The 9,212-nt window shown below is 44.6% G+C and overlaps 1 long non-coding RNA gene across 1 annotated transcript; it reads right to left on the reverse strand.

Moving 5' to 3' along the window:
• Window positions 1-440: 440 nt before the first annotated feature.
• Window positions 441-7,492, reverse strand: LOC130526400 (uncharacterized). Its single transcript, XR_008950725.1, has 3 exons — window positions 7,362-7,492; window positions 5,303-5,407; window positions 441-703 (listed from the first exon to the last, which is right to left on the reverse strand). It is a non-coding gene; the product is annotated as an uncharacterized LOC130526400 (long non-coding RNA).
• Window positions 7,493-9,212: the final 1,720 nt, after the last annotated feature.

Here is a 9,212-nt window from a genome sequence, read left to right on the forward strand (position 1 = left end):
GAGGGGAGTTGTAAAGCTGTCACTCCGGTAATTAAAGCTTTCATAATCAGTGCTGTCACTGTACCGCTGCACTGGGATTAATGCTACGCTGGGCCATAAATCGGCGGGTACATGCAACACACGGGAGTTTCTGGATTCATCTTGCAGCAAAATGCTTCAACTTGCCGAGGTCGTAGGGCTGGCGACAGTCGGGCCAGAGGCAGATTTTGCAACCTCTAGATGAATGCCGCACATTAACACTATACATTATAAGATCATATAGCCGCAATGAGATAACAGGCAATAAACGTTACCGCATCACAACAGAGCAGGACAAGCTAATGGGAAACAAGCTAATGCCTCCTGATACATGCAGCCTGTCACCGCACGGCTCTGCGGTGCTGCACAGCGGCAGGAGGACCCGCTGTATCGATAGGATGGTAAAGCGATATAAATTTAGAAATATACGGATAAATAGGACAAAAAAACGAGATTTAACTTCCCCCGCGTGGTGCAGCCTGGATAAATGTGCTTGCAGACCTTGGCCAAGGGGAGTCCTGTAGCAGAGAATAACAACGACGTCTCTGTTTCCAATAAAGGAAAACAGTAAATTATTTACAGCACGCCACGGAGCGCATCCACCTCATCTGTATTCCCGTCCACGTGGTGATAGATGTGACATCACGGCGATGAATGGAAGCGTTGGGATTTTAAAAAGCATTTCCTGCGGAAAGCAAAGGACAGATGGTTATTTTTTATGAGGGCTGCAGAATAATCAAACTAAATGAGCTGGTCTGTTTCGACAGGGCCGCGTTTTCCAGACACGATGGCGATGACGAAAACAGACATGAGAAAAAAAAGAGCTGTAACTGTGACGGGGGAAGAGAAGACAGGCTAAATATTTCAATTAGAAAAGGTACAGAGGCACCAGGCCTCGGAATTTCGTTGTGCAATCTTGGAAAATGGCAAATAAACTGTATCTATTCTATTTCCAAACGTCTCAATGATTTTTCTTTTTCCCTCGGCAGCTGTGAAGTTATTTCATACTTGTTGCACTCTGAAAGTGGGGGGAGTTAGAGGATGCCAACACTGTTGTTTCATATTTGTTCTCTCACTTCCAAGGTCAGTTTCAGTGGGTTAGAATAAAAGGGTGCGTCTGAAAGCATTCCCAGCCATTTTAGCTTATCGCTCCACAGGGTGTCTGCATGTGTGTGTGTGTGTGTGTGTGTGTGTGTGTTTGCCTAGCTTCCCTGACCAGCTGATCAAATGCAGGTGAGCTAGCTGAATTGCAGTCTCACTGCTGGACATTAACCCTCTATATCTGCAGTGAAACAGGCATTACTGATGACACCCATTGTAATTGCTCATTTTACGCCTCACTAGGCACATTTTCCACTCGTCTTCTTCTCCTCCTTTCTTTAGAGTAGCCCGGGATTAAGTAATTCAACTCTCCCGTCTCTCTTTTCGATATGTTCCAGCTGTAAGAGCAATTTATCCCCGTCTCCCTGGTCAGGGCGTCACTCAGCAGCCCGGTGAGTGAAACTGGAGAAACTTCATCTCACAGACTGGTTTCAAAAGGGCAACAGACATTTGTTATGGGAGGGAAATGAACTGGAATGTTAAATAAAAGATAAATAATTAAAACTTCCAGAAATCAAACGATTTCATGCTCACACAGAGAACGAGCGCAGTGTGTGAGATTTAGCTACATCTAGTGGTGAGAAGACACAGTGCAGGAATTGATTATTGGTTCTCAACCATTTCTGTTGGTTGGGAGGGGCCGCTGCAGCTCGGAGTAACATTTATCTCTGGCTGTATTTGGAATTTAGCTCGGAAACTTGACATTTACGTTGGCGGGGCTCTGGTTGGATGGCGTCTCCCCCTGTTTGTCCTTGATGGTTTCTCCCAGTGGGACCTCTCCTCCCTGACCGGACCTGACCTGTTTCCTGATTGAGATAGTTCTGCACTGGTTTTGGAGTTGACGTCCGACTGAAATTACATTCATTTTATTTGAGTTTTTAAATCTCAGGTTCAATATGAAGCAACATTCTAACACCAGTGGAGGGAGATCAATGTTACTACAAATATGAATAAATACATGTCCATGTATGTTGTATGGGATTTTCCTTTTTTGCATTAATTCTAAATCATTTTTAGCTCATTAAGATGTGGTCTGTCGTCCAATAAATGAAGCTTTATTTCACTATTAAAGACCATAATTTGCATGAGTAACGTGCTGGTAAATCCGGCTCTGGTTTGGATTATTCACATTTTAAAGTGGTTCGCTTTCATGGGGATTCTGATAATTTGGTGGACCAGATTCATTTAAAATAACTCAACTCAAGAGGGTCAATAGATTTCCCAAACCAGTTCCCATCAGAGAATTTAAATACTCTCCACAGGATATTAAAGATCAAATTAGATTATAGCTGTTCGGGGAGACTCAGTTGTCTGAGGGAACAAAAGTAAGATCTAGAATTGTTTGAATTCAATTCAAATTAACGAGAACTGTAAAAAAAAAACAGATTCCATCCACCATATGAAGGAAAAAAGGGATTGTATTGACTTGCATTTGGACGGTGTTGCTAATCCTCTCCCACGATCACTGAGCTGCTCTATCAGAAGTTCCCAGATGCCATAAACACCATCAGTATTCCAAACCCCTCCCAGCCGACTCGGATTTCAGAGCCACAGAAGGACATTGGTATGCAGCGGTGTTAAAAAGGCCAGCTCCTCTTTTTTTGGTCAAGGTCAGCCTGACCCGTGAGCCCCTGACTGAACCCACCTGACTGACGGACAGCTGATGGGAGACAGATCTTTGGGCAGAGAATAATGTCCTTCCATCCTCGAGGGGTTAAAATAAGTCACTGTATATACAGAAAATGCCTCAGGTCGAAGCCGGGGGCACCAAAGGTCTCCATTTTGGCAGCGTCCACCCACTCATCTGCATTTGCTCTGAGGTCAGCGCTGCTCACAGAGGAGCGGGCCGCCCTTGAACGTGACGCGGCAGAACGTACAGCACTACCAAGGGTGTTTACCTAAACAGATAAAAGCGCGCTCCTGGAAAGGTTTGATAAACAGAACAAATTCAATTTAGATGCGGTGGGCAAATCAGCTTTGAAAACAAAAGTCGGAGGAGTCGGCGAAGCGGTGGGGGTGGGGGGGCAAAGTCATTTTATCGGCCGAAAACAGAAAATGTTAGCGGTTATTACAATGCTTTTTTCTGGTTTCTTGCATCTTTTGCTTTGTTTGTTTGCGTGCTGGCCATTTCTCAGAAGTCTGAGCACTTTTGGTGGAAAACTGACGCATTAAATCAGTTCTTGCGCCACTTCTGAACGAATGTCAGCGCTGATTATGATTTTCAATAGGGGAACAAAATTATAGAGAATGTAAACCATCGCTTCATAAATAATAACATTGAAAAGGCAGTTTTAAACACCCCTGCGTGTCTCATTTGACAAGTTTAAACATTGAGATATTCGAACCATTCTGACCTCCTGCCTGGTTTTGGTCTTTTATGCTCAAGTGGCCCAGTTACTGGAATTATTTATGCCTCCAGATATGAGCCTGACTGTTTTTTTAATAATGAAAATTTGAAATGGATCAAGGTGGGAGTAAATGAGGTAACACACACAGGGAGAGAAAGCTGCTGCCTGTGAAGCCTGCAGACATGAAATATCAGAGCAAACACAGTTTTAAAGATCATTACTCAGGTCAGGTTAATGTCTTAGTGTACAAACGAGCCATTAAAAATGTGACAGGAGGAAAAAAACATCCAAGTCCTCAGTTGGGTAGTTTAGCAACTCTTCGTCTGCTCGGAATCATCCATATGAAACATATTTGCACCAACTCCATTAAAAAGCTCTGAACTTTGCTCAACATTTTCAGGGTCCTGAAAAAGGTGAAAAAGCATTAAAAACAGTTGTTTTTCTGTGTACATGTAGACACGACCCACGAATACACTGAAAACATGTTTTCAAATCATTTCACGAACCAAAGGGATGACATTTCCTTTCAAATTGGCAACCTTGTACCTTGAACAAAGAGCAAAGGCCTCTTTCTGCTTTGTGAAACTGGATTTGTACCGTCCTGGATTCAATCGCTTTCATTTCTGCAAGTTTTTCTTTAGTAAGTGTAGTACTCAGGACTCCAGACCAAATGAGGACCACGGCTTTCTTGTTTTAGAAGAGGTCATTTGTTACTCTGCTTATACTTTCAATGTCTTTCATGGGAAATTACAAATGAAATTTCATTATTTAAACAAGTCTGAGAGGGTCCTGCCGCTGTCCGGAAACAAAATGTTTTTTATTCCCGTCTAGGGGTTTGTCATTGCAGAGACATTCTAAAAAAAGGTTTTGTATTTCAAAGTTTGGGGACTAAACAGTGAAAAGAACGGGTAATGGTGATGTAAAGTTTAGATTTTAGCCTGTTTGTTCTGGGCTAAGCTAGCGTTTCAAATGGAGGGGGACCCGTGTTAACCCTTGTGTAAATATCGTATTCTTAATGACTGAAATTAGTATTCTAAACTAGAAAAAGCTTGTTTGCGCCTCAGCTGTATCAGCTATATCGCTCGAGGAAGTCGAGTGGTCGTGCTTCATACTGCCGCCATGTGTTTTGCAGTCACGCCGTCCGTCTGTTACGGATCATGAAAGCTGCATCGAGCAGCATGTTTCAGCCGTCTCCATTTAAATTTGAAGCGATTGCGCGGAGGTGATCGGCCGAGGTGATTAACAGGGCGACCGGTGCTGAAGTGGCAGCAGCTAATGAGCCGCGGTGGGACTCGGGGTAAAACTCCGCCGTGGCTCCAACAACAACTCCAGCGAACAGGACGCTGACTCATCCGATGAGTTGTGCCTTTAAACACCACCCTGTTTGTCTGCGAGCGCTAAGCTCACAGAGAGAGATCGGCCCCCAGTGAGGGGGGGGGGCGCAGCTTTCCTAGTCAACATATTCATTTCGGCCTGTAGCCTGACGCCGATACCGCCACCTCTCAACGGTGGCGTTCACCCCTAGACGGCGAGGGGACGGTTGCGATAACAGACGTCCGCGCCGCCTGAGGGAGAATGACTAACGAGTCTGGCAGATGCGTGTCTGGAGGGTTTCCTCCTCTGCTGAATCACCGGTTGCTGCTGGTTTCAGCATTAACCTTCTGCGTTTGAAACCGCAGCGCTTCACTGGTTACCAAGAGCTAATGGTGGTCGCTGACGAATGACTTCAAGCTGCCAAACAAGGGTGAGCTTCTCTCGTAAACACTGCCTCTGCGTCTGTGTCGCTCTTTATTGGGGAGGGGGGCGTCCAAAAAAACGCCGCGAAGAGACAATACCTGCTGAGAGAGGAACATTAAGATGAGGCGATCCATGTCAGCAGGACAGATGAGGGTGGCGGTAATCTCTCCATCGCTCATCCCTCCGGGTGTGTCGGTGCCTTCCTATGAGGAGAAGAAAAATGCCCTTCAGCTGCGAGAACAGTCGATGCCATAAATTGTCAAGCGTTCCGGGTACTTATTGTAACGGTTTGTTTGGCTGGCGTCGCATTTCTTTCTGACACCTGTTTGTTTTGGAGTTTGCTCGTCTGCCTTGTCATTCGGAGCACAAATGTTGACGCCATCAATATAGTTTTGAACAATGAAAACCATAAATCCTCATAAAGCAGAAGACAGTTTATCTGTTTGTCGGTCTAAGTCGTGCACATTTGCCTGGAGACTGCTCATGATGCTCCGACGGCCCATCGCAGATGTTTATTACATCCCATCTGATCTCTCCGAGGAGTAAAAGAGGGATGACACAGCAAACTTTGGCTCCTGCCACCCTCATGCATATGGATGAGCGAACCCACCGGGGGAGCTCGCTCTAATGCCTTAATGCGCATTACCGCAATAATAAGAGAGGAGCTACTTAGATCGCATAATTCTCTGGAGTCTCGTCATAAATAACAGCTTACATGTAGCTTACAGATAAACTGCGGGATGGATGGGCTGAATGGAGTGGCTGCTTTGGAGTTTTCTGCAAAGCACATGATTCTGGGCTCTCTTTCCCTCTCTCTCTCTCTCTCTGATTCCTTGTGCATTTGTATTTCTCGCGTGCGCAGGAATAATATAAAAGCATATTACATCTCCAGAAAATGTCATTGACTCCCATTACACCCACAAAGACCCCAGCACCATTACAACATAGGGCAAATTAGTCACTATGAAGATAAATGGCCCCACAAAAACACAATAACGTACCATTCAGCATGTAGAATTTACTATGAATTATTAAGGGGGCAAAAGAAAGGCGACGCAGAGGCTTGTGGGTGAAAACAAAAAACTGGGATATCAATATAACGTTCCCTGTTTTGCATACGTGACACACCATGGAGGCAATCACATGGGGAGACATGTCTGCGTGCACAAATGTGTGCATGCACACGTGCAATCGACGCGTTATGATATTGTTACAATCATCCATCCATCAAAACTGGCGGCCGACACTTATTTCATTGTATAATCAAATTATGGTATAATAAGACTTTATTATTACAGTTCCTACTTTGAAAGTGAGCTCGGTCTTTTGACCGTGATCGACTGGGGTGATCATCTCCTGATCTCAAGCACGTGTCACACGGTCCATATTGGGCTCAGGCCTGCAGAGGGATGGCTATGTGGCTGTTTTCTACCGATCCTGACAGTGAAGGATGTACCCATAACGAGGTGGCGACGGATAAGCTACGTAATAGGAACCCAACCTGTGAGCCGAGCTATTAATCTTGGTGAGTCAGAGATGACCGGCGGTCCGGGTCTGCTCACTGTAAAAAGGCACGGCAGCGTTAGGGCTTCGGACTCCTGGCGGGCGTGTCCCGTCTACTGGCTGCTTTTGAAGAGAACACTACCTGATTTCCCCCAGGATCCAACACACAAGATCATCTCTACTTCTGTATGCAAGACGCCGACCAAAATAGGACACCTGATCTAGGTCAGGTCACAGGACCATACTGAGAAATTCTCTGGGAAGAAATAAATATATTATCCAAAGCGAAGTGGGTTAGAACTTGTGTTTTTCTTGGGAAAGAGTTTGTGCATAAATTTCCTGTTTCAGATCACAAGTCAGTGTCCTGGAGGAGCTGAGCAGCTGGAAAAACAAGGTAATTAGCAATGCTATTAACTGGGAGAGATTCATTTAGCTATTAATTGTTAATTAAACTAATTAAGGCCAGCTAACTCATGCTAACATGGTTGCTAGTTGCGCTAAAAGCTTTGTTGGTTGAAGTGGAAGTCCTATTTCCTGGTTTCCTTCCTGGTATCCACCCTAATGCAAGCTGAAGTTCTTCCCACCAGTTACATTTGGATCTAAAGTTCAAGCTGCCTTTAGACCCTTGAAAATTGAACCTTAAAAGTTTTCTACCTTTTAAGGGGACAGATGAAGCCCCGCGACTGTTGCCCCAGCTATCACATCGAGCGCCTGCAGGTCTACAGGTGAGCGGAGCTGCGATGACCTCCCAGACCTTCAGAATTAAACGCAGGTGCACTTTAACCCAAGAAAGCAACGAGAAAGGAGCGGCAACACCTCTGCCACGGAGGCGACGGGGCTCTGGTGATGGATGATGGGAGAAGAGTATCAGCTCCATGACATGATAAGCGGCTATAAGAGCGAGGAGAGGCGAGTGCGAGGATTAAATGGAGCCGTGCGGGCGCAGCAGCGTGACCACCGTCTGAGATAGGCAGCGTTTTATTTACACCTTAGACACGACTCATTAAACCTACAGCACAGCTCCTCCTCCTCTGCCGGGAGGGTGAGGAAGCACAGGCGTGAGTATTTAGGAATGCTTGTGTTTCTCACTGTTACCACACACAGACTGGTGCCACGGTAAAGATTGATTGGCCTTCACTTGTAATTATTTCATGCGTGGAAGTCCAAACAAATGCAGTGTTCGCTCCGTCCAGGCTTTGCTTTTCACCAGATAGAGATTTCCTTTCATTGGTATTGAATAAAGTTTTCAGCCTAATGAATTCAATAGGCACACGCAAGCAGTTTGGTTAATTAGAGACCACAAATATGAACTTTAACTACGATAAAACTCCCATTTGAACTCTGTTCTCTCGCTCTTGAATGAACCTGTGAAATCAAAACCTGTAGTTATCTGCAGATAATCTAAGGAGGACAACTATCAACGTTCAGATCTAAGATTCATTCTGAGCCCGTTGAGCTGCGTCGGTCCTGAACGACACCAAAGGTTTATGGATCTGAAGGTCTCTTTGATGGAGCCACCAGCGAAGACCAGCCCAAACGTAATCGACGAGCAGCAGCATCTGAGATCTGACCCTCAGATATAAATGGACCCCATATTGATGCCCAGTTTGTGATCTTGGGAATTTAAGGCTCCAACACAATAATCAGATAAATAACACATATACCACAGCGGTATTTCACAGAAATTAGTAATTCAATTATTAAGTATTCTAAACTATCTATTACATGTTATCGGGGTTTGAGCGTCTGCCAACAATAACATTTAGCTGGAGTGGAAGGTACATTATTATATTAACCGTATAATATAATTTCTGTTAATTATCTGGAGAGTTTTGGACTGAATGTAGCGAGTACAAGTCTATTAAAATGTAATAACTCCTCATCGACAGCAGCAGTGGGGATTTCTGCATGTGACTATGAACATTTCTGACACTTCCAATATGAACACGGTGGGGATCACTGCTCAACACTTGTCACCAATTAGATGCTCTTTTTTTAGTTTACCAGATAAATGTGCACGCGAGGTGCTCAGAAAGAGACTGTGCATATGTTCAGCCTCACTTCCTGCTCAGACCCTCGTACACGCGCCAGATGCTGTGGTCGAAATGCTCAAATTTCCTCCGCGGCAAAAATCCACACCTCCAAACATCTAAAAACATGTTTGATAACTGCAACAAATGACGTGAGCCGGTGTGAATCATTCTGAAAGTGTGATGAGTCCAGGACGTGAACATATTTCTGAGCATCTTGTTGTGTGATTTGTCCCCCGCCAGCATCTTGCTAAATGTGACCTGACTGGCTGATTTTAAGAAAGGTAGCACCTCACAGATTCCCTGTAATAAATAATCAGAACAAAACAGCAAGAGAGCCATAAATGATCCATTTTGAATCATACTTGCTCTCATACTTGGGTCAGAAGTTGGAGCAATCATTTGCAGCTAAGCTGCAGTCCTAAAATAAGTCCTTCTATCAATAAGACTCTTTTACCACTTAATTCTGAGCATA

Source organism: Takifugu flavidus, chromosome 5 (genome assembly GCF_003711565.1).
Source record: "Takifugu flavidus isolate HTHZ2018 chromosome 5, ASM371156v2, whole genome shotgun sequence".
Taxonomy (NCBI): Eukaryota; Metazoa; Chordata; class Actinopteri; order Tetraodontiformes; family Tetraodontidae; genus Takifugu; species Takifugu flavidus.